The sequence below is a fragment of the Rousettus aegyptiacus genome, unplaced genomic scaffold, assembly GCF_014176215.1.
Source record: "Rousettus aegyptiacus isolate mRouAeg1 unplaced genomic scaffold, mRouAeg1.p scaffold_m13_p_15, whole genome shotgun sequence".
Classification (NCBI taxonomy): domain Eukaryota; kingdom Metazoa; phylum Chordata; class Mammalia; order Chiroptera; family Pteropodidae; genus Rousettus; species Rousettus aegyptiacus.
In genome coordinates, this window is record NW_023416290.1 from 6,927,169 (window position 1) to 6,953,946 (window position 26,778).

At 45.0% G+C, this 26,778-nt stretch overlaps 1 protein-coding gene and 2 pseudogenes across 4 annotated transcripts in view; all 3 read right to left on the reverse strand.

Moving 5' to 3' along the window:
• Nucleotides 1-26,778, reverse strand: part of KCNB2 (potassium voltage-gated channel subfamily B member 2) — a 283,417-nt gene that overhangs the window by 35,681 nt on the left and 220,958 nt on the right. The gene's annotated exons all lie outside the window — the stretch shown is intronic.
• Nucleotides 20,550-20,668, reverse strand: LOC118612145 (annotated as a pseudogene).
• LOC118612160 lies at nucleotides 22,693-22,811 on the reverse strand (annotated as a pseudogene).

Here is a 26,778-nt window from a genome sequence, read left to right on the forward strand (position 1 = left end):
CTGGGCCCCTGGCTGCAGCGTGGCAGGACGTGGAAATGGCAGGGAAGCCCGGGGGGAGGGCAGAGCCCGACTTTGCGCTGGGCCAAGCACCGGTGCTGCTGGTTTCAGGGCAGGGGGGCCTGCGACGCTCGCTCAGTCGATGGGCATTTATCGGGCTCCTATTCCATGCGTGGAGAGGCACTGGGGTTCGAAAGGAACATGAGGACGCGGTCAGTACCTGGACTCAGACTTGGAACAGAACAGAGCCGGCTACAGAGCTGGGGTAGGCAGACAAGCCCCGCCCCCACCCTCCCGCCCCGATGTTTTAGGAGATTCTGTGCCAGGACATTTCTCCTCTTGATAGTGGAATCGCTTTATGCTCGTGAGATAAGATTTGGCACAAGGTAAAGACCATATTTCTAGCTTTATGCCTCTCTTTCACGCAAAAGTGAACGTCTCTGTTTAAAAAGTTGTTCTCCGTTCCATGTAGAACATCTTGCTATTATTAACTATTATGTACCACTCATGACAATTTACTAGTGATGGTCATTTTCAGGACAGAGATAAAGAGTCACAGAAATTTTGTAAGTGCACAAATTGTAAGTGACATTTAAAGACTTTCAGTCTTTCCTCTCGAACGAGAGCTGACTGACATCCGAACAACTGTCCAGTGATGGTCGCACAGCACACGCAGCCATCACATTAGAAGTGACAGGCAAAGGATAAAACCGCGGAGAAGATGCACATCAAAGAAAGTCGCCGAAAGAGACACACCTCTGAAAGGCTGATTAGAAGGTGTTCGGAACAGGGCTTTTCTGATAGAGCTATTTGCCTGGGAAAGATAGTCGGCGCCCTTTCTGCCGAGAACTTCAATTACAGTCACAGCCGCACCGCGGAGACGCCGATATATACACTCAGATGCTGCCAGAAGGAGCAATTTTCACAAAATGTACCACACTCTCATTCTCCAAAGACACTTTCTGTCGTAATAGGCACGTGGTCACGGCCTCGAAGATTCGACGGGCCACGTGACGCTCACGAGATGGCCTGAGAGTTTTCTACACGCGAGCACGTCGTCTTCGAATATCGTGGGGCCGCCTTCCAGAGCTCAGAAAAGAGCAGGCAGGACGGTCCCGTCAGCTGACACGCCTCGGTCAGGCCACGGTTCTCCCCTAAAGTGCAACGGGCCTGGATGATGATGATTCATACTAGCGAGAATGAGGAGTGGGATTCTGAAGTCTGATTTAGTCGAGATACTATAGGCGCTTGAACCATTCTATCTCCTATAACACACGCATCTGCTGGCCGTATGGTCAGCAACGCAAATTTAAAGCAAAAGAACATGGCATAACTTATTAGGCGATTCATTCGAATAATAGGCATTGAAAGCCCTTTTTAATTTGAGAGTCTTGCTGACGTAAACAGCAAAGGAAGAGTGTGGGGGAAGAATGGAATGAAGAAGAGAGATTAAGACTGACTTTAAGAGCAGGTCCTTTTGGCTAAGCTCAATTCGATTCAAATTCCAAGCATTCAGTGAGTGACTATTACGTAGCAACACTCCGATGGGAAATGCTAGACATACAAGAACGCAAGTCACGCGCACACCTTCCAGAAGCCTGCAGTCTAGGATACGTGTTGGTGAAAGTTTCGAATTACTAGTTGCAGCCTCCTTCTCACGTGACGTATTTGTTATTGTCGCGTTACCCATCGATACGCCAGTGGGGATTTCGGTGTTGCGAATCCCGAAAGCTTTGTAAGGCCTTCATCCTTAAACATCTACCGAGCAGCCTTTGCGATGCAGGCGCCACGCACTTCCCTCTCCACGGTCTTCAGCTTCTTTGGTAATGACAGTGATTTCTGCACATAATGCTTTTAGCCATAATAAATGTACTTCTAACGTCCATCAGCAATCCTGTGAGGCTGGCGTGGCCGATGTTACGAATGATGAAATGAAGACTCTGAAAGGTCAGTGCCCGGCTCAAGGTCACACAGCCGGTGTGGAAAAACAAACAAACAAAAAAACAGAACTAGAAGCTACCTCTTACGACCCCATTTTAAGTGTTTTTCTGTGTATCACAAACTTGCTGTTACTAACTACCATTTAGTTAGCATTCTGAAGCAGGCCCTAGGCAAAGTATTTTGGACGCATCTCATTTAAATCCTTACAATTACAATTTATGAGGAGGTTGACACTCGGATAAATGAACTCGCTCCAGGTCACATAGCTTCTAGGTTGAAGAGCCATTACCCTACATTGGGACACCCGGTGTCTTCTGACGAAAATCGTCGTGGGGGATGTTCAAGCTCTCCCTGCCGTGGTCACCTCGTCCACGACACTTACAGGGAGGGGCCCGCTAAATGTTTCTATTTAACTTGATGTAAAATCAGAACAAAAATAAATATATACAACTAACATATAACAGTAACTCCAACCTGGATGATTCCAACGCGGCTGTAAGATACAACTTGCAGTGTATTCTTCACTAAGGGAGGGGCCCGCAAAGGCAGGGTGCGTAGGGTCCTCGAGGGCCCCCTCGCCAGTGTCTGTACATCCTTGAGGAAGGTCTGTGCGTTTCCCTTGTATCTGCTTCTCCTTCCTGCTGGCTCAGAGGCGCACCCCCACTTCTCTCTGACTCCCAAGGCCACCTAAACCGGATGCTGTCATCGCCCGCAGGGCGAGTGACCACACCAGACCCGGGGGTTACCTCTGGGCTGCTCCCCATGAGGGCGCTGCTTCCTGCCTGTGACAGTGAGCGAGCTGGAGATGGACTGGACTGGACTGGACGGGTGCCTTCCCGGGTGACCCATTTCTCCCACCCTGTACTGCTCGAGGACTTTGGTTAGTGATGGGCGGTGGCAATATTGGGACACAAGGAGGAGTCACGCGCACTTCAGACTTCGAGTGCCCGGATGGAGCCTTCCACCAACACGACGGGCACCTTTGACCACAACACGCTCGGGTCCCGGGACTCCGCCGGTGTTCTCTATTTTGACTGCTTTTCCTTTTCTCACTAAATCCAGTCAGAACCATGCATCTTATGTCTTCCTGTGAGGGATGTGGCTCAGATAACTACGGCAGCATGTTTCAAATGTTCATCTGAAACACAGTTAAGGTTCAAAGAGTTCTCTTTTGGTAACAAGGCCCTTATTAGAATTGGAAAACATGACTGTGCAATAATGAATTAATGAGAAATCACATGAGAAAGTTATTAATCTAATCAATGATTAATTAGGAAACTAGAGTAAAACCAAAACCTGGCCTGTAGACTATTGTTTCACGGACCAATGACACAGGTATCTGCCATATATACATCGCTCATTTCAACGAACTGGACAGAATTTTCTCTGTGAACCCGCATGTAGAAGGGAGATAATTGCCAAGTGATGCTGGAATATTCTTAGAGCACGTGGCCATTGCTTTTCTGTTTCAAGCTGGAAAATGGCAGTAGTGATGTCATCTTCATTTGACACAAGAGAAACAGTCCTTGGAGTGAGGATGTTGTCTCTGATGGATGGCTCGGGGCACGCCAGCTCACGCTTCTTACTTCACAACTAATAAAAGTTTTCCATTTCGTTATGTCTAAGCATAATAATAAACTCGCCATTTTACCCTTGTATACCTTATAGTTAAAAAAAAAAACCCTCATGATTTACTTCAGACCCTACTAAATCAATTAATTACTTCTCTTGAGTTTCGATTTCCTTATCTGATTTTTTTCCTAGTTTCTGAATTCTTTTTTTTTTTTAAAAATTACATCTGACATTCAATATTGATTTATATCACCTTCGGGTGTACAGCGTAGTGGTTAGACGTTTACAGAACTTACGAAGTGATCCCCCCGATAAGCCTGGCCCCACCTGGCGCCATGCACAGTCGTCACACTGTTACTGTCTGCATTCCCTGTGCCGGACTTCTCATCCCCGTGACTAACGTGTAAGTGCCGAATTGTGCTTCTCATCCCTCAACCTTCTCCACCCAGGCTCCCGCCCCCCGTCCCACGGACACTGTCGATTTGCTTTCCGTGTCTATGCGTCTTAATACCTCACCTGAAATGCGAGGAGACTTGCTGGGCTGCCTGACCGAAACCCCGACGAGCAGGAGCAAAAACCATCCTAACTAACTAAGGTTCATGAAAAATGCAGCCTGTAACGCTGTGGGCTACTTTGTATAAAGGTCCCTTTTTAGAGCACAGACTCTTTGACTAATTTAAGTTTAAACAAGAGCCATTCTTTATTATCAAGAAGAAAGTCTGTGGCTTGCATCTTTAAGATGTGCTCACACAATGTTTAGGCCGAGAACAAAGGTCAGAACGGTTTCCTATAAACTAAGTAAATATTCATATCTGGAGCTACCTGACTTCTCGTATCGAGCCGAATGCTTTACAACACGGTATATTTAGTGACACATTGCTTGTCTTCGACGATAGAATGATGTCTGCAATAGAAGAAAATGAAGAGCCTTATAAATGCGTAAGCAGTTTACTAACACATAACCAAGCTATTGACTGATGCTTCCATTCCCCACTTATTAAGCTCTTACGCTATGCCAGGCACATATAGGACTAGACATAACTTGGGATACAGACATTCCTTGGGATTCAGAGCTGAAGGACACAGTACCTGTCCTCAAGGGGCAGGTATGGTGTGCAGTGCAGGTACATGGAGGAGGCTGTATGAGCAAAGGAAAAGGCACCGAGCATATACTGGGGGTTCTGGGATGGCTTCCTGGAGAAGGTGGCCCTTGACCTGCATTGGGTTCAAAGCCGGTAACTGATTGCTCTGTGTGAAATGTGTTCAGCCAGAGCAACGGTAATGACAAGAAAATCCTGCCTCTTCCTCATGAGCTTTTCAACTCTCCAAGTCCAGTACTTCCGGGGCGGGGCACTGGTCAGGTCCGGGATCCTGTGTCTGCCTACATTGCACTTGTCATGCAAGGGCGTTCTGCAGAAATTTACATCAGGTAAGGGAACCCGAGGTAGAAATAAGTCTTTGCAGATGTACTTAAAGGACGGTTTCCACCTTCTAAGCTTTGCTCCATCGATGTTTCCGACAGGTGACGCCCCTGGACTCGGAGCCTTCAACCTCTGGGGCATTGAACATTTCTGTCCTCCGGCAGAATGCTCCCGGGATGAGCTGGGACTGAGAAGGAGGCCTTGGCGGTCACACGCGGGAAGAGCGATGGGCTTCACAACGAGGACTGCTTTTTCTTTCGGTCATAATGTTCGGATACCCAGACTTATTTGTTGGATTTCTCCATCACTGATCTCTTCCTACCATCCTCATTGTCACTGTCTAAACGTAAATGTAAATTCTGCATATTTGGTTCCTGTTGAAATTGATAATTACTTGAGCAAATATTTATTGACTGACCACAATGAGACAGGTCTTGTGTGGGGGGCTGGGGTGTGGTGCTGAATAAAACACCATGGCCTTTGCCTTCATGGACCCGAGTACGGACGGCGAGAGGCAGACGGTAACGTGTGAACTAGTGCAAACGTATTATTACAAGTAGCATCGGAAACCATACGGAAAAGAAACGAAGCGAAGTCCGAGCGGGTAGGAAGGGGCTGCTCAGGGTGGCCAGGGACTGCCGTGCCGAGGAGGTGACATTTTAGAGGAGACCAGAGGATGAGTCAGAGGTAGCGAGCTGAAGGGCAGGAAGACAAGTACTCCACACGATGCATAAAAGAGTTTGGCGCATCATTAAACCTAAAAGTCAATAGCTTTTAAGAAGGAAAGCCTTCTATAATTCTGGGAGGCTGCGAATGCCTCTTAGATGTATAAGCTTAAAGGGGGAAAAGACTAACATGTATTAAGCAATTATTACATGTCGAGGACTTTTCTCAGTGATTTAATAATGATAATCATGATTACTATTGTTTATTAATTAGTTGGCGAATGCTAGGTGCCATGCTATAGGCACTCGGGGTTTTTCTTTTTTTTTTCTCACAAAAGCTACACAATAAAATAGGTTCTTGGAGTTCAAGGGAACACGCCGGTCTCCTGAATGAGGCTTGAGAGGAATAAGGCAGAGCAGAAAGGAAACCAAGGCACAGGCCTGACAACCGGATGTCTCGGAGCAGTATTCGTACAGTTAGCAGAGGGGCATCTGGTGCCTGGCTGATTCCCAAGGCTTCGGGGGCCAGGCAGCGGGTCACTGCCGGCTGTGGGGACAGAAAAGGAGCGGCCAGGGGCCCGCGGGCGTTTCTGAGCGGAGAGGACACAGCTTAGATAGTTTCATGGCCATAGCTCGGCCGACAGCAGGATGAAGTGAAGGGCAAGAGGGCCGGAGTGGCGGCCAGGAGGTCCCCAGGGGCATGCTGCCACCGTGCTGGGACAGGACTCCGAAGGCCTCTGCCGGGGGAGGGGCACGGTGAACTCAGCCGGGCAGCACGTTGGGGGAGGAGGTGATCGTCTGATATCAGCGGCTCTGACTCAAGGCGCCAGCAGGACAGACACATCTCGTAAGTATTTAACGCTGGTTCCGATTCCTTCTCACGCCCGTTTCATTAAACCAAACAGAATCCCTTCCGAGAGACTTAATGAAGCAGGGTTCGAACGGGGCCCGGCCAGCGGCAATCCCTACTCCCTCGCGAGTGCTCTCAGAGAAACGTCAGTGGCTCATCGAGCCGGACTACGAAAGGCAAGGGGGTGCTGGGAACGGCTCCGCGAAAGATGCTCGATACGGAAGCTCGTTCCAGTTATCCTGTGTCTTTCTGTTATTCTCCATATCATGTACGGGTAAGTGACAGGTCAGGACACATCCGTATTCACCGAAAGCAACAAAACCTTCCCCGTCTCGGTCCTCGGTCGTTAGCTCGGAGCTCACACCCCTCTGACACATGCACGCTGTAATACACACCCTGGTTGGACTTAATGGAAACTCAATAAATTATTTATGCCTCCTTTACAGCAAGCAGAAGGGTGTCTACTAAAGCGACTCAAGAGGGTTTTTGTTTTTTTTTTTTGGTTTTTGTTTCTTGTTTTTATGAACCAGGAGAGATAAAGAGAAATAAATCTTCAGAGTAAACAGCTTTTAAAGATATAAAAGATGGACTGCAGAACAAAATGGTTTTACATTTTCATAGATCTACATGTTTTCCTTAATCTTAATAAGGAGCCTGAAAGGGTGGACCTTGGTCCCCTGGACTACGAGACTCTTCGGCCTGATGGAGAGTTACAAATCATTTTAATAACTCGCGTATCGTTTAAGCTCTGATTCGATGATCTTACCCGCCGCCCAGCATTCTGCTCAGGAGCCACAGTCAGATGCAGCAAGGATCGGGGACCAGAGGAGGCAACGGGGAGGCAGGCTGGAATCAGGTTCTAGAAAATGGCGATTTTCCCTTACTCTGCCATCTGGATTAAGTGTAAGTCACACTCTCGCAAGTTGGCAGGCTGCCACGTAGACTCTGCCCCTGCCCTGGAGGCTGGAGGTCCACGTAAGGGAACATCACCCCACCAAAGTGAGGAATGTCCTCTGCGTACAGATGCCAACCCGACTCCTGAGACGTTGACCAGTAATGACACCGTGATGGTGGGCACCCAGGTGGCACGATGGAGACAAAAGTCTGATAGGGAGACAAAAGTCTGGACTTTTCTTTCTTTCTTTCTTTTTTTTTTTAATGATGAGTTAATTGACTTTGGTTTTTGGACGATAATCTGGTGTGATTTCTGAAACCCATTAAAATATACAAAAACCTAATAAGAATTCTACAAATTCAGAATTCATTATCATTTTGACAGGCCCAAGCTGGGCTGGCTTATTTTTGCTTGGTAAAACACTTTCTTAATAGTGTAAAATTAATAGTGCAAACCAGATTGCAGAGGGAATGTTTAAAATACTTAAAGGACAAATTGTTTTCAGCACTGACGAGGCCTGGAGGAGTGCTGTTTACACAGAAACAAATGACGGGCTGCTTATAAACCACGCGAATTTATTAATTAAGTCAGATCTTCTCTACTAGGCAACACTGAAGCGGCTTGATTTGAGTCAGTATATGGGTTTTTTTTTGAGAGAATAGAACTAAACTTCTTAACATTCTGTTGTGTTTAAAAAGACAACCACAGGGGATAGTACGAAAAATAGGAGATTTCGAATCAGAAAAGTCTGGATTGGCATCGCGGTCTCTTCACTGAACTATCTCTGTGGCTTCAGGTGGGCGGTTTCATCGCTCCGAACCTCGTTTCATCTTAGGTAACGTGAGGCTTATAGGCTGACTTTGTGGGTTTCTGGGAAGAGAGCACACAGTAAGCGCTCTGAGCGTTTTAAGCCAGATAGCTTTCGGGTTTGAGGGGTCAAAATGTAACTACAGAAATACAATACAGTCTTACAAACTGAAGGGAAAGTAAGCAAGGATGGTGATTTGATTAATTATAGTTATAGTAAAAATAACAGCCTTCACTTACTAAGCACCAGCTATGATGAATCTTCTCTTTATAGATAACTGTGGAAACTCCTGTCCTTTATAATTTTAGTATTAAAACCAGCAGCCTCGAGTTGGAAAAGAAAAAGATCCTGAAAAAACTATGATCGTAAAAATCATAAAATCTCTTTAATGGAAATATTTTGGAATTTTTCATGTTTTAAATATTTAACAGCAATTAAATTTTTTTTTATAAATTGTAGGTCTCATGCAAAAATATTAAGAAAGGATTTAACTGCATAAAAATATTAAGAAAGGATTTAATTGCATAAAGGCCGCTTTCGACAAATGGCCACAGCCGGCACAAATCCTGGCAAGTTCATGACTTTTATTTCCCTTTACATGTCTATTTATACCTGAAAATTAGTGATTTGTTTAGCTAATTAAATAAAAATATTAAATTTGTCTAGCCTCCAGACTTGAAGAATTTAAAAATGATGGCCACTTTACAAGTTTTCTTTGACTATCAAATTTCTAGTGTTTCTCAATGAAATCAAAACCCAACCAAACAGTCTTTGGCCGCAGGGGACATAAACTTTCCTTGTTTTATACAGCACTCATGGGGCATTAGCAAGTCACCTTAATGAACAGTAAAATTTAAGCACAGCATTTATTTTAATAAGATTAATGAACTTCTGTGAATTGGTCTTGGATTGGCTTTGTTTTGCAAAGGTCATGCAAAGTGAGATTTTCTTTTTAGTGGGGAGCATCCACCCAGGGCAGTCCTGACAGAGGCCAAGTGAGGTGCCCGCTGCGGCCCCCCAGGAAGGGTCAATGCCAAAACCAGGTGGGGCCCCTCCCTCATTCTGCTTACACAAGGACACAACTCACTCCAAGCAGCCAAGTCTCAATGCATTGGCTTCCAAGTTGTCAGGGTCCACGTCTCCAGACTAGTCTCTGGGGAGTGGTGCTATGACTACCTCTGAGAGGCGTAAGGAAGAGGGGTTGCGAGTGTTTCTTGGCTTTAAATGGCACGGCTTTGATCAAATTCTTATTTTTACCTAAATTGCACTGTTACAAGTGACATAATGGCTTTGAGGTTAGACATATACAGACAAATCACCATCTGTGAATTTGACCATTTTGATTTGTTTCCAGTGGGGCCATTAGCGAACGTGTAGAAACTCAACATTTATAAATGGCCCCTGTTCGGGCAAAACAAGCACTTACACTGAAAAGGAAGAAAAATTGCTCTCCTCGTTACGAAGTGTACTATTCTGAGAATAAATGAATATGCAAAGAGAAGACACCCCCAGTGTCTGTCCAGCTTTTTGGGATGGGTTTAACGTGTGGATTCTTCTAAACTAGGCAATTCGCTTACTAACCTACTTATCTGTGAGAAGTTAACACATGCTCACATTTTGTAAGGTGCTTTAGTGTTATTAAAAAAGAAGACAGTCCTTGACTTGGAGCAGTTTATAGTATGCTACACACATGCACACATATGACAAAACAATTTGGGTGTAATTATTGGCAATATGGATAAGCTAGCATCATGTTGTAATAATATACGTTAGGATACATAAAAATTCTTCTATTGGCCCATTGGTTGCCTTGACAAAACAAACCAAACCAAACCAAAAAAAGCTAAAGCTACACCACCGACAAAAAACTAAACAGCAATTGCATACTTTGAAAGATGATCAAGTAATTCAACCACATGTACTGAGAACCTACAGTGTGAAAAATATATAATAATATAAATGGCAACACCCTCAAACTTTTCCCAAACTGGATGTACGATCGTTTGGTTAGGTGGCGACCAGCTTCAAAGGATTCTCTCCAGTACTCTTAAAGACCGCAAATTTCTAGCATCTTCTAGCGCAACGCGGTAGTGTTTGTTTTCCACTGTGTAAATATGTCCTTAAATAACGACATCTAAGTGCTGAGGATGGAGAACAGGGTGGTGGAGGGAAGCGTAATCAGAGCAGACTTCTCAGAGGAGGAGGACATTTTAAACCAAGATGTAGAGGAAAAAAACAGACGCTAACTGCTGGACTGAAGCAGGGACGGCGCTTCTGGAAAGAAGAATGGGATGAACAAAGGCTCAGAGGCGACGGCCAGAATTAAACTGGGGAAAACAAAACCAGTCTGGAGACCCCCAAGCACGTTGGCATGTTCCCTTCCCGAAGGTGGTGGCGGGGATGAGGCGCCGTTTCGGGGTCTGCTGGGGAAGGAATACACTAGTCGACCTCACCCCTCTGGCTTTTCCAGAAAGCAGTGGCCGAGAAGCCAGGATGGCAGAGCCTGCAGGGATTCAGTTCGTAGATTTTTATCTGAGCTCCGCTTGAAGGATTCTGGCCTGTGAGCCATTGGCCACACGGCTCCAGGGAATAAATGAATGCACACAGGGAGGAAACCTCACTGACAGCAATAGCTAAGCTTTACACAGCTTTCTCCTAACGCCTTCCAAAATATTGAACTGATACTTGCATATTATCTGAGCTCTATTTGCCCAGTGTGTGTGGACGAGCCTGAGATTTTCCTCATTTTGATTTTATTTTTTCCTGTTTAGGAAAAATGCATAACATTCAAAAAGTAGCAAGAGTCAGTTGAGGGGGTGCCTTAATAACTTTCCTGATTAAGACTGACCAGTCCAGGAAGCAACCAGACTCTCTCAATAGATAAGTAAATAAACATCCCATAAATAAGAAATAAACATCTCATCGGAATTGAAGCAAAACAGCCCTAAATAGCTTTAATTTAATTAGGAGGCAATGTCTTAGATTTACGAGTGAGTCACTGTCAATTTTTTGTTGTTTACAATAATGAGAGAATAATATCCCACGGATAGAAAGGATAGGAGAAGCGAGAGCCCTAGATACGAGGGTAGGATTAGGGAGTGGACTACTGTGGAAGTATCTATCTCCTCGCATGGAAAAACATGACTTAGAATTTAAAGATAAGTGGAAATTAGAAGCAACTGGAGAATTCTTCATTCAAGTCGGGCTTACGTGAAGGTGCAGAGAAAGATTCGTCACTCTGAGGCACCCGAAGTGGGCATTTGCAGTTCACGTTGGGAGACCGGGCGTAGTTAAGCCTCTGAGAATTGAAAAAAATCAGCTTATCCTCATTCATTTTGAATAACAACACTGAAGATGGCAATCTCTAACATTTGTTTAATTCTTTCCAGGTTACAAAGCACTCTCCTATAATGAGGTATCAGTTAATTCTCACCATAATCCACGGATCAGCCATTCTCTCGTTCTTTCAGATAAAGAGACTGAGGCTCAGAGGTCAGGGGTCAAGTTCCCCAGAGGCAGAGGCTGGACAGGGATTCCTGGCCAGTGCTGTGCTGCAGGGAGCCCTCAGGAGAAGGACAGCGAGGACGGCAGGATGGAGCAAGGGAAGAAGCCGTGGGAAAACGTCATCTCGGCAGGGGACCGGAGCAGGATGGAGCATGGGGAAAAACGTCATCTCGGCAGGGGACGGCTTCAGCCTGGGACCACAGGGGGCTCTGGGGCATGCTACATCGGCCTTGGTCCCATCTTAAGGCAAGTGCGCTGGCCTTGCCTCCCCGTGCCAGCTCAGTCCCTGGCTGCTTGCTGCCCTGGGTAGGGACAAGGTGGGACGTGCAAGCTCCTGGGCACGGCGGCCCCTCCTGGCCTTCCGTGAGTAGGGGGCAGCTCTGTCTATGAGCAGCCAGCACTGAGGACGGGTGAGCTGGCCCAGGAAAGGGGGTCTAGCTGGGGAACAAACAGTGTCTATTATAATAAGCGGGGTGCCCAAGAGAACACAGAGAATAAGTACCGACTATGCTCGGAATCCAAACCTACTGATTCCAAATTTAGCGTCTTTTCAATAGAATTGAAAAGAAACCAATGATTTCACTTTACAAAAAAAAAAAAAAAAAAAAAAAGCCTCTTGCTACATGAGGAGGTGGAATTTATTAAGCATATGCTAGTGCAAACACTCTCCAAATAGTGTTTTGTTTGATGCTACTAATTGCACTGCGTTAATGAGAAAGCATGATGGTCATGGAGTTATTTTCTGAATTCCATACGTGTGAAGTCCAGAAGTGAATCATCCATGTTACCTAGAAAGCGACCTGACAGGACCAGAGGCTCACCTTTAAAAATGACAAATGACCCGCCTTCTAGAACCAGCATGATTAAGTAATTTGTCTGTACATGCTCACTGTTGTTGTACATTCATTTACGGAATGCCTTTACATAGAGAAATAAGGCTGAGAAATTAACCATCAAATTCTATTGAAGATTCTCCACCATCCCATGCGGAGAATGATTAAAGGCGAATCTATTCAGTTGTATATTATCCACTGCAGAATATGGCTATTGATTGCTTTCCCATCCCGCATAAATATTTCATAATGTGTTCTGCTATAAAACTAAGATTAATGTAATAGAACTATGGGGCCCGTAATATTTCAGCTGTAGTTTGTATCACAGCGGCACAAGTATAAATGAAGCAGTAAATATAATGGAATGTGTAATATTTCTGATAAATAATGCGAATCTCTCTTTTGATTAGTAGAAAAGTAGTAGAAACGGTCATGAAAATCATGGTGCAGTAGTGGGAAGAGGGAAATACTTGTTCTAAAAATCCTACCTGGAAGGAAAACTCCTTCAAAAGTATTTTAAAAATTGTCTTTATTTAAGTTAAATCTCTAAGAATTGGCAGCCTTTTAAATGAGTATAAATCAGTTAATATTTTTGAGTGCCATCCCAGGGAACATCAAAAGAAACCAAAAGGTATGTTTCCTTCATTCAGGTTTTAAGGAGCAGAAAGTAAGTTATTTTGAGAATAAGGTTTTGAGATGTAGGGAGTGCGTTAAGCTTTGTAAACAGAATTAAGAGCATTTCTTATGGTTTCCTTGACAAGGTTCCAACAAGAGATTCTGAGACAGTGAAAACTCTTCTGGAATAAATTTCGTGCTAACTTACATTATCAAAAGCGGCACTATCCAAATGAAATATAAATGTGAGCCATAGGTGTTATTAAAAATTCTCTAGTAGTCACATTAAAACGGGTAAAAAAAAAAAAAAACCCAAACAGGTGAAATCAAAATCGGTGATATGTTTTATTTAACCCAGTATACCTAAAATATGATCATGGAAACATGTAATCAATATAAAGTTTATTAAAGAGATATGAAAAATTCTCTAGCTTTTATTAAGTCTTCGAAATCCAGAGTGTGTTTTACACTTACAGCACATGTCGGTGTAAACCAGCCACACTTCCAGGGGACTTAAACCTGAACGTACGTTCGTCTCCTTTGCCACACGTCACGGTGCTCGTGGTGAACTCCTTCGACCTCAGCAAAAAGAAAACGAGTCTTGGCTCCCTTCATCCCTTGTCATCCCCTGCACAGGCACACCAGATTTCCCCACATCTAATCAAGAGTCTGCAAAGACAGGGGGGAAGGTTCTGGAACTCAGCAGCTTGCGGCTTTCTACTAGGTCCTCATTGAAAGGAAGAAAAAAAAAAAGAAAAGAAAAGAAACGAAAGCGGAAGCCTTTGCCGGCGACAGGTAAGTATCAGCTTCCTCCTGTCCAGCACAAGTGCTTCAGGAGCCAGTGATGCAGAGTCAAGGTCGGGCTCTTCTCCCCCCTCGTGTGGAGCCACCTGACATTACAGAGCAGTGGGACCTCAGTCACAGATGCTCCGGGGTGGGGGGACCCCGGCTGGCCCGCTCCGGGAGGTTCCCTGCCCCTTACCAGGAAGCGAGGGGAGTTCAGCTGAGAGCTACGCCGAGTTTAGTCGTTAGAGGAAGAGTCTGGCTCTGATGTCTGACCTGACTCTATAGCAAGATTTAAGGTTCTTTCGAATTCTCCATGTCGAATTTCATTTTGAGCCACAAATTAGAAGAATCATGAAAAATGAACGTAAAAATGTAATAAAGTGCTCCTGAGTGCAGTGCACTTTATCAGCGTCTGTTCTGTCAGAGTCAGAGGGCGCGCCTTGTCTGCCCCGACTAGCCGCCGTCGTGAGCCGCCGTGCCCAGGTCTCCGGCTCGGCACCCTGAATGCTTGAGGACGCCACGCAGTGATGCTGAGACTGTCCTCTGCTCACACAGTGGTCGAAGCAAGGGCAGGTGGAATGTCACGTGGCTCACTTTTGGAGATGTTCTACTTCATTCGACAAATCAGTATATTCATGCGCTTTACAGGTTCCGTTGTGTTATCTTCAGACTCTGGGAAGACACTCGAGTTTGGTGATCATCCATTCTTCTCATGGGCTGTCCTTTAGCGTCCGTGTCTGGGTCTCGTGGTTTAGTGCCAATCACGGCGGTAACTTATTCACTGTGGACATACACTGGAGGATGACGAGAAGGGCTGTACGGGAGACAGAGTTAGACACAGCCACCAATACTGCCCTTCCAGTCAAATGACAACCCAAGGGCAGTATCATGAGCAAACGACTGTAAAAGAAGGAATTAAAACAAAATTGACACTTTTACAGAAGTTCTACCTTATAATCTCTCTCTCTCTCTCACGCACACACACACACACGGGAAGTGATCTGAATAATTAGCCTCTCTCGATTTATGTCTGTGTTGACTTGCTGCATCTCATTCACCCAGGGTTATAAAACAATTCCATTAAAATTTCTCCTCTGGCACTCACACATTAACTGGGGTTTGTGATTTATAAGATTGTGTGGAGATTATTCTACATCATCAAAGTCTCCAGCAAGTAATTTCTTCTTATAAAGCAGAATCCGAGTTTTGCAGCACCATAATTACTGGCTCTCTTGGACACAGAGGACTTCTGCAATTTATTAAATCTAAACAGCGAAAACAATCCTAAATACATACAGCCCTTAGGTTATGCAAAATCAGATCTACACACACAGCTATACCTAAAAAGGTGCTGTTACTGCATTGAACATTCACTTGGGCGAACATCCGTTTGGTGTCCCTAGGGGTCACAATAGTGCTTGGTGTTGGGATACAAAGACAAAGGAAGGTCCCTGCCCCCAAGACGCACAGGATTCTGCTTGACAAAGTGCTGGGTGTCGTCGGGGACGAGGCCTCAGTGTGCACAGACGGCAGGGCGCTGGTCACCGGCATGCACGGCGGGGTCAGGTGTTAGGCTGCAGATTCGGAGACTGCCTCCCACAGAGTCTCCTGCCCTGTTGAAGAATGACTGGAGATGGGGTCCAGCAGAGCTGCTGCTTTTAAAGAGCGTTTTTGGCCAGCGCTCCTCTGAAGCAATCGAGAGATTTAACGTTCTCACTTCAAACGTCCATACGTTTTCAATGGAGAGAGGATTTTAGAGAGTCAGCAGAATGAAGGTTTATATGATCTATTTTAAATGATGGTTGATGGACTAAGAGTCATATTTAGGAAAATGGATTTTACAGTCCTATCGTGTATGTGCTTAGAATCAGCTAGAAGATTGGTAGAACTAATCCCAACGAAACCAAATTAAGATTTACATATTGCAATAAAGAATTACAAGGCTGGTGACAGAAAACCTTTTTGTGGCTAAGAAAATAAGAATAATAAATACTAAGTTGGGTCTTAAATAATATATATGTGTGTGTGTATGTTGTGGGTATATATTAATGTCAAATGATGAAAATACTAAAAAATATGAAAGAATATTAGACATAAAAGTAAAAAAATGTATAATGATTTTATAATGTTAGATTTTTAATCTCAATTTTTTTTTTTAGATAGTGTGCAAACATTTCCTGTGGCATGTAAGCTCTTTGAGGGTAGAAATGGGGTTCTCTGCATCACTGGAGCCCCAGCATTTAGCACCACGTAAGCTCTCAGTAAATAATCATTGAATGACAAGGTGGATGAATCAATCAATAAATGATTTGAACAATAAATTTTGAGAGAAAGGAAATGAAAGCAGCATTACTTAGACCTTTTATGTGTTATGCTTTGCCTTGTGTTAGGTTTTTCATAAGTCACAGATCAGTCCTCTAGGGCAGTACTACTCAAAATGTGGTCCGTGGACTTTTGCCCATCTGCAAATTGTTTGTCACTAATCCATGACGAGATAATTACAGAAGTTGAGAGTAATCGCTGAGATTTTTTTTTACAGCAATTTGACATTGCCCAAACAGTCAAGAGCACAATTATGTTTACCCTGACTTAGTTTTTAATTGTTATTTGCAAAGGTATTGGTCCATAACAAATTGGAAACTACAAAAAACCAAAACAAAACAAAAAGTAAAAAGAAAAAAGTCAGAAACTGGTCCTTCAACAGAGTTTGAAAAGCACTGCGGACGTAGGTACTATAACCCCCACTTCCCTTACTGATGAGGAGGAGGCTGGTAAATCAAGTCACCGGGAAGGGCTGGGATTGTGGGAGCCGAACGCGCCAAGCCCTTTCGTATTTGAAAAACACCTCTCCTAGTTTAAGGATTTTTATTACCTATTTTTTTTTATTGCTAGAATGAAAACAGAAAGCATCTGGTTATTTTTCTGTATTCCAAATGCATATCGAGCCTCACTGCTGGCAACGACAGCCCCGCCAGCAGCAGCGGCAGCAGCGGCGGCGGCGGCAGCAATATTTAGGATTCATGCCAGAAGCAACGCAGTGCGGGAAGAAACACGCACATGGAATAAACGGGAAGGGGACGTTTCACGTGACAGAGCAGGCCCGGCTCGTGATACACTGCGCGGAGAACGAGTGTGAAGGGAGAGGAAATTTAATTCGCTTCCCGCAGAGGCCTCTGCTCTCCCACGGCTCCCCCGCTTCGGCAAAGGCTGGGGAGGCTCTGTCTGTTTGTGATGAGATGGGGGACCGAGAAGACTGGCTGGTTTCACGGGGAGAACACACTTCGACCTACCGCCTCCGCCGATCGTTTGCCTAGACGAAGACGTAACGGCAAACGGATCGTTCGCTATTTCGTGCCTTCACTTACTTGGAAGGCGCTTCCAAGTCCATTGTCTTCAGTCTGAGCATAGATAAGTCCTTATGATCTCGCAGGACGCCAGGAAGTTCTAGGTCGGTAGTGGAGATGATTCTATCAAACGAAATGAAGGGATGAACGTGGACATGGACGAATATTTTCTAGACATGAACTCGCAGCAGTTACGACGGGAGGAGAGTTTTTGATCTGGTGTATCTGGCTTGGCTGTGTACACTAGTCCCATTGATCGGATAATTGTGACATTTCATCCTTGGGCCATGTGCGATTTGTACTTTCTAATTTGCTCACACCTCTGGAAAGAATCCTTGCGAGCCCCACATCTGGGAACACTTTGCGTGGGAAGCTGCAGAAGAAGTGCTGTTTTTTTTATTTTAGAGAACCGTTAAGTACTGTCAAGTCTAGTTCCCGAAACTCTCGGCGCCAACTGTAAAAGACGGAGGCTATTAGTTCGCGGCCCAAGCTGTAATGCAGGAAACGTGGCTCTCAGAGCTGCCCACGGTCGGCATCGTCCACCTTTGTTTCGGCAACTTGGAGCTTATGCTGAGCTTCCCCCCGATCCCCCCGACCCCCCGCCCCTTTGCTTTCTCCTTCCTGACGAGGCAAAGTGACCACAACCCACAAAGCCGTATCTGGTTGTCGTTTAATTTTGAAGCTGGTGAGGAGCACCATTTCTTCCTATAATGAAATATCTTATTTGTAAATTGAATTAAACACTCGAAAATGCCATTACGCTCGGCATAAATGCGAAGTCTCGGCGGCACACTTAGAATCTGGAATGTTGTGAACAAAGTGGTTTTGGATCGCGCGCACTTAATTAGCCTTCACCTGTCCTGTGTGGATGCTTCACTCACGTAATCTCCACACCCTGGGGATACGCGAGCTCTCGTCTACTCTTTAAAGGCACCGCTGCTCTTAGAACACGAGCGATGAGCCTCCCGAGCGAGTACTCACAGACGCCTGTATCACTGGTTACAAAGGCCTGGTGCACAAGGAGAATCATTTGGAAATTTTAATTTCCAACAGATACATTATTTTTGTTGTGTTGATTTTAAATCATCAAGGCCTGGGACGGCTAAGGGTTTAAAAAGCCAAATGGCACAATCTATTAAAAGCTAGTATTTGGACTGGACCTAGTAGAAAGAATGTATAACTTAGAAGCAATGAACTCGAGTCGCAATTCCAACCCCTCATGAAACAGTAACGTGACCTGAGGCAAGTCACCTCATTTCTGCATTTCTCGCTCTCCCATCTGAGAAGTGGTAAAAACAAGATTTTCCTTACAGAGTGGTGGTGAGGACTTACGAGAAAAAATATTTTTAAAAATTTCTTTGGAAACCGAAGAACTGTGCAAATAATGATCTCCCCTCCTCACTATTCCATGTAGTCTCTACACAGAGGCGGTTTTAGCTCCAGAGAACACAGTTCTGACAATACAAGCAGATTTTCATTCATTGGGAACGTGTCAGTTGGGCCTGTTGTGGTCCTACAAATGAAGTCATTTCTGTAGTGTAGGCTGCTTTTCCCAAGTCATGTAAAGACCTGGATAGTTATTGAATTCATTTAAATGTAACATATTTCACGAGCATCTCTATGTGTGTAAGTACCGTAAGGCTGCCTTTTGTCATACCAAGTCAAGTCTCCAACATCCTTAAATTTAGGGGGAGTACTCCTGGTTGGTGTTAGCTAAAATTAATGACTGACTTGACTCTCTATTTCACTTTCAATGGGTACAGTTTAGTCATGGGAGATGATATTCATTCAGAAGCCTGTCCAGGAAGAACCATGATGAGGCAGATGAAATTACAGCGACTCGCGGGAGGAATTTTCCCTGAAGGGGCCTCGGAGTTAGAGTCAAACAGAGAAACTCTAGCAGCAACCCGGAACAACGGATGTACGCAGGTACAGAACTCGTGCATGCGTGTGCGTGTTTAGTCATGTTTTATTGTAGCGGTCTGCATCGGGCAGAAATAGGAAATATTGGCAACTATTTTCAAACTACCTACAAGGTTAAGCTTTCTCTGCAGGGCTAGAGGAGAAAAGGCACCAGCATTATTACCAGTTTACATCTTACTTTGGGATTTTTGCTTAAGCTGTAACCAGAGACTTTCTAGGCTTACAGTATTGAAGAATGGGAGAATACAGCCTCCTCATTCTTAGAGGGTTTGGAAAATGAATGGTCTTAGCTTGGCTTGAAAACTATAGAATAGAATATATTTTTAGACTAATAAATCTTTTCAATCCTTTCAAAAATAGATCCATGGAAAGAGCAAACAGATGGAAGCCCAGGTGCTGTTTTGCAACATGTCCAGGGTTTTAAAACCGGATAAACACGGAAACCCTGCAGGCACAAATCTGTCCTTTCCCAGACAAAATCCTGCGCGATCGGGAGAGCTGCTCTAATCAAATATGCACATTAAAAAATCCAGAACCCCTGCCAACTTCTCTGGTAGGGACACATCATAAGTGACCTCAGAGTACGGACATTAATCCCTTTCTTATTGGTGAAAATATGGATCATAATCCTTTTAGGATGCTTATTGTTGGTATGAGGCCAAATAGAATGTTGTACCGAAATACCGTAAAAACTAGGTTGTTTTCCCATATGTTCCCATCACATTATTTAACAAGACACCATAACAACTTAAGGGCATGGATACAATTTTATTATGGGTTTTTTTCCCCCCCGATAATTTAATACTTAAGCTGAGTCCTCATGAGAGAATTGGTTAGAAATCAACTTATATTTTCTGGACCTTGTTCTCTCCTCACACATTTCATATTATTCTGCATCTTAGCTTTTTTTTTTTTCTACATGATTACAATTAAGAAGATATTTTATTGAAGAAAAAAACAATATCCATCGGGATTGGAACACACAGAACAGAAAGTGAGCTACATAGCGAAGGAACGAACCTTTCCGAAGCTCGTATCCCCTGCATCTGGCACTGTAAGCTATTTATAAATATCGAGTAGGTATTCATAAATGTTTGTGAAGTGACTAAGTGAAGGAATGAATAAAAGTTGGAGGCTTAGGATCCCTTTGCCACTCTCGAGTTCTGGTGTAGTGATTAAAGGTGTTCTCTCATTTCTCCTTATTTCTTCTCAGGTCGCGGCTAAGAAAATGTTTGGTTGCAATTTTTCACCATGGCAAAGTACAAAGGTTTAAAAGATCTCGATGATATATTTTATTTTATTTATTTATTTTAGGTGAGGCAACCCTTGGTTGACCTCACAGATTGCAAGGACCTGGTCAGCTTACAATCCCTTATTTTTTATTTTTATTTTTTACGCCTACAGCATCTGGTCCTCCTGGGTGGTCTCCCATCCAAGTACTAACCAGGCTCAACCCTGCTTAGCTTCTGAGATCAGACGAGATCGGGCCTGTTCAGGGTGGCACGGCCGTAGGCTCTACGATATATTTTATATTAAAGGGTAAATTGGATTTCTGGCTTTACAAGTACCTGTTTAAATTCCTTGGACATGCGAGTTACTGTTGGGATCATAAGCTGATCACCGCAACGTTTATATGACGGATGCCGGGGTTTCGAGGATTAACATGTCACATCCCTTCCATCGAGAACCTCGGAGAGAGAGGGGAGCATGCTGTAACTGACATGCACAGGGACAGAGACAGGGACGATGATGGGGGACACGCTGGGCACTGGGGAAAAACGTTCCCCCGCCTGGGTTAAGCGCAAGAAGCAGAGGGGCTAGGAAGGGGCCGGGGAAGTAAAATCGCTACATGTCCAGGGCAAAGGAACGGCCATGCGGGGGAGCACGGTGGGTCCGGGAAGGAGATCTGTGTGATGTGGCTGGTGTAGAAGGCTTGCATCCAGGCAGAGGGCTGGGGCTGAGACAGAGGGGGGCGCGGTAGGAGGTGAGGCCAGGCGGGCAGGCAGAGGCGAGAGCCAGGGGCGAGCTGCAGGGGAAAAGCTGACCGTGACTCTGTACGTCTGACAGGCTCGCTTTCTGCACTGGTGAGGAAATAATAAAAACACAGTGGCAGGGTCGATCACGGCCTGGGAAGGTCACCTGAGTGTCCTGAGTTTGACCTTGATGGAAGTGCCTCGAATTCATTAGGGAAGGAAAAATAAAAGAGGCCTGGGATTGCTAATGTTATTAGGTCAGCTTGCACATCAATTATTTAACGGATTACGTGTGGAAAAAATCTGAACGTCAAGTTGATTTCCCAAGATACATTCGAGTTACTTCTCCCCTCTCTTCTCCTGAGCAGTTCGTATGTGCTCGGAGGATGCAAGCTAGATTTACTCACAGCCAGCCTCCCTCACCTTCCGATAGCATAAGAAGGTCCATCTTTCCTTGCCAAATCAGGTGACAGATTCTAAAACGGAACTGATTTATGGACATATCTAACGTTACAGATGCGCAAGCCAGGTTCCCTCTGTCACAGGAGCCAGCCAAAAGGTGACCATAACAGCAAAGAAACGTCTACTGCCGTTCGATCCTTTCCCTGCAGCATTCAAAGGTAAAACGACTATGGCAGGGGACGGAAAGGCAGAAGTAACACAAAGATGCTATGGCGCTATTACTGTTGCTTGCAACGAGCTATCATAAATGGGACAGAACTCGCGTAAAGGGACCAGGCGGCGACATATGCGGAAGTTATTTCTGAGAGCATTTTGGGTTTTAATCCTCAGCATTAAAAATCTCTGACTCGTCAGATAAGAAAACTAATTCCTTTCAAAACACCTTTCTTCCTGCGATACCATTTCCAACAGGATAGAGACTTTCAGGAGCCGTTTACCTCACCCCCACTCCTAGGCGGTCTTTTATTTTCTTTTAAAAGAAAAAAATTTCTAAAGAAAGAGATCTGCCATTCCTGGTAACCTAGCTACACATTCTTGGGAAATATCTAAATTAATCCTGCAGGCTGCAATTTACTTATTTCCTCTTATTCTTTCCTCAGTAACGTAAGGGAAGAGCTGACCCTTGCTACATGCTTTCCAACTGGTCTCATCAGCCCTCAGTCTTTTCTTCTTCGAGTTGAATACTCCTCTTGCCTTTCCCTATTGTTCACAGATATCAATATTTTTGCCCTGTTTTCACTCTCGTTAGGATAGAATTTTCCAACACGTGGACCTGCTGCCCTAGAGGGATTTGTGCTACACGAAATCCAATTGGGGATAATATGCAATTTCTACTTCTTCCATTCCTATCGTACAGATGATAGAAATGTACTCTTCCTGACTCGTCTTTGACTTAAGTATCAACATGTTAAATCTGATACCAAAGTCAAGTGTAAGAAAAATCTGCATATGAGATTTCTGGAGAGGCTAGCAGGTCAAAACTTTAAAACTTTATTTTTTAAATTTTTATAAAATTTTTTTAGGCAAAGCAATCCTTAGTTGACCTCACAGATTGCAAAGACCTTATCAGCTTAAAATCCCTTATTTTTTATTTTTATTTTTTATGCCTACAGCACCTGGTCTTCCTAGGTGGTCTCCCATCCAAGTACTAACCAGGCCCAACCCTGCCTAGCTTCCGAGATCAGACAGGACTGGGCTTGCTCAGGGTAGCATGGCCATAGACAAAACTTTAAAAGTTTAAAGAAAACAAATAAAAAAGGTAAAATCACACCTTATACCATATTCAAAAACTAAAATGGATCAAGACCTAAAAATAAAGGTTAAAACTATAAAACTTTTAGAAAAAGAGGGAGAAATGCTTTGTGACACTGAGTTTGGTAATAAATTCTTGGATATGACACCAAAAGCAAAAAAAGTCAGATAATTTGGAATACATCAAAATTAAAAACTTTTGTGTATCAAAAGACACTACGTACAGTGAAGAGAATGGGAGGAAGTACTTGTGAATCATATACCTGCTAAGGAGTTGATACCCAGAATACATAAAAAGGTCATGCAATTCGACAACAACAAAATAAAAAGAATCCAATTAAAAAATGGGCAAGGGGTTTGAGCAGAGATTTCACCAAAGAAGAGATACAAATGGCCAAAAAGTACATGAAAACGTCGCTAGTCACTAAGGAAATGCAAATTGAAACCATGATGAAATACCGCTCTACACGCATCAGGATGGCTACTATCAAAACAAAAACAAAAACAAAAACAAAAAACAGAAAATAACAAGTGTTGGAAAGGCTGTGGAGAAACCGAAACCCTGCGCACTGTCAGAGGGAGTGTAAAATGGTGCAGCACCGTGGACAGCAGTGTGGCAGTTTCTCGAAAAATGAGAAATAGAATCATCATATGACCGAGCGTGCCACATGCACACTCATGTTCACAGAAGTATTATTTACAGTACCCAAGAGGTGGAAGAAACCCAAATGTTCATCGACAGATGAGTAAACAAAACATAGTCTATACAATGGAATATTGTTCAGTCTTAAAAAGGAAGGACATTCTGACATGTGCTACGGTATGAATAAACCTTGAAGACTTTATGCTAACTGAAACAAGCCACTCACCAAAGGACAATTGCTGTATGATTCCACTTATGTAAGGTCCCTAGAGAAGACACATCCGTAGAGACAGGAAGCGGCTGCCAGGGGTCATGAGCGGGGTGGCGGGAATGGGGAGTTAGTGTTTAGCGGGTGCGGTGTCAGTCGGGGAACATAGGGTTCTGGCGATGCCGGTGGTGGTGGCTGTACAACAACCCAAGGGCACTTAATGCCGCAGAACTGTTCACTTAAAAATGGTTAAAATGATAAATTGGAACATACATCTTACCAGAAAAATCGGCAGAGCAGAGAGGGGAGATGGAGAGGAGGCTCTGTGGGCTTGCCCTGGATCCCGTCCTCCTCCCCCAACCCCAGGGGGCTTCTGTGTCCTTCACCGCAGGTCTCGTGGGCGACGAGCAGCTGTGGGACACTTGAGAAGCTCTGCCTGCAGCTGGGACGCCACGAAGCAGTATCTGTAGAGCAGGCACACGGTAAGGTGCCCCACAGATGAAGGAAGCCTAGGAAGTGACCGGCGGGCCACAGAGGGCGGGCTAGGGAAAGGGGCAGGAGGATCTGGAAGGGGTCCTCTGAAGAGCCGTGGCCACGGGTGTGAGTCAGCTTTAAAACATCTGCCAGGCCACGGGCCACAGGGCCAGCGATCAGGGGTGCCAGTTCAAGTAAGAGCTGACTTCCTCCCTTGCCTCCCTCCCCATCCCAGGTGGACAGACACAAGGAAGGGGTGGGGCCAAGGTGGCCCGAAGCTAGACAAGTCCAGAGAGCAGAGCCAAGCAATTTCTGAGGTTCGACTAATACCTTGGATTGCACATTCTCATGTCTCAGTAAAGACTGCCACACGAAGAGGCTTCCTCTGAATGAGCAGAAAATTATGGCATCTGCGGAGAAGAGGAATTCTACCTATGTTGCGTAGAGTTCAACAGGACTGCAGGAGACAAAAGATATAGCTTCATTTTGGTCAGCAACCACTACCAGCTACAAGATGGAGGCTCCCTTGGGTCCCCGAAGAACCGATCTAGGCTTCACGGAAAACCCCTCGAAGTGAAGTCAGTGGCCCCCACGATGGTACCAGGGTTTTGGTCTGGTCTTACGTTTGTGTTCTCTGTGTCACCTGAGATAACTTACTCAACTTCTTCGAGCCTCGGTTTCTTCACTTGTGAAATGGAACTAATTATAGTATCTGCCACCTTAATGATTTTTAGAAATAAATGAGACAATGGAGGTAAGCGCTTGATAAATGCGAGCTATAATTATTATTATGAGTAGAAAAAATTACAGGTGTTTCCCTCTCGAGAATTTAATTTCCAACAAAGAATACCACGAATCTTCTATCTGAAATCCTGGGAACTTGCATGTGACAAGGACCTCGGAAAGAGAGTATTAGAGGTATCAAAGTCCAAGCTCAGTTTAACTCAGATCTACAGTGCCTGGGAGCATGCCATGAGCAAGTTCCTTTGCTGGGCCCATTTAGGGGATGATGTCTATGCAGAAACTTCGGGAGCAGTGGAGAACCTGCTTCTCATTGGCTGGATTTGCTTCATGAAGCCTTTACCATGGCAACAGGGAAGCACTTGCAGAGAACTGCAGCTGACACTGAAAATATCACCTATCTCAAGGTACTCGGAATTGCACAGCATGACTCAGGGTGGCTTCCTCTTTCTGGCTGGCTGCTGGATCCTACGCTGAGCAAACACAGAGCATTCGAGAGGTTCCGAAGTTACAGAGATGCCTTAGGAGGGAGAGAGCACGTGCGAGAAAGCCGAGACGAGGGATTTGCGAAATGACCTGCTCAGGACATGAGGGAGAACTCGTGAAGCCGGCAAGTATTCCCCACCTGCTTTTAGGAGCCGGGTACTGGTCTAGGCCTTGGGAAATCAGTGGTGAACTTGGTGGACAGGTGCCATAGTCCATCACGCTTAGGGAGACAATGGGACACAGACCATGTAGGCGTAGACACAGAAACCAGAGATCACCCTGCGGCGATGACGGCTGCGAAAGACAGTCGTCGGGTGGTTAGGAAAGTGAAGTGGTGGCATTTGAGCCGAAATGCGAATGGCGGGGAGGACCTGGGACTTGGGACGATCCTGGCAAAGATCACTCCAGTCGCGAAAACGGGCTAGAGGTCAGAGAACTAGGAAGGTGTCTGAACTTGGAGGACCCTACGCTAAGTCTGGATTTTATTCTAAGTTTGACAGAAAATCATTAAAGCGTTTCTAACAGAGAGGTGATGTAATCTGATTTACAGTCACTTGGAAAAGATCGTCGTGGCTGCCACTGGAGACCGAACTGGGGGGAGATAAAGGGCGGGCGAGAGGGGAGCAGAGAGAGGCCTGACTGTCCGAACGATAAAGGATGGTGCTTGGCCGCGGGTGGGTGGCAGAGGTGCAGAGAAGGCAAGTGAGAGACGCTGGCTGTGCCTGCTTCTTTCCAAGCAAGATAAGAACGCTCCACACAACACTTCCGTACACAGCCTGCAGCACGGAATCAGCAGATTTTGCCTTAAACCTGTTCTCCACTCTTCCATGTCTGTGTCTTGTTTTTGCAACTAGATGGTCGTGTCATTCAGGGCGTAGATACCAAGTACTTGCCAAGTCTGTGGCACTGGCCCTTTCTACTAAGGAATTTACCAGAAGGTGGTGAACATGAGGCACATACAAATTAACCAGAAGATGATGCAGAATATGGTGAGCGCCATAAAGGCAAAGGTATCGGTTTTGTTAAAGGAGAAAGAGCATCAGGTAGAGGAGCACACAGCTATCCTCGAAGAAAGACCCTTTACAATGAGCTCGGAAGTCACCAGAGAGGACGATGGCATGATCAGATCAGTGAATGCATTCGAGTGAGGCAAAAATGGTGCGGACACTGGCAAACGGGCTGGTGTAGTAGCCTAGGATGAGATGCTGGTGGGAGGAGTGGGGGTGGGGTGGAGGAAAGGAGATGAGTGTGAGGTATATTTAGGCAGGGGAACCACTTGAGCCCTGGGGCTGGGTGACTGATTGGATGGGGACGTGGCGAAGGAAGAAGCAAGAGGAAAGGATGACTGCGAAGACTGTCCTCTCTTTCTCCTTCCTTCTTTTTTAC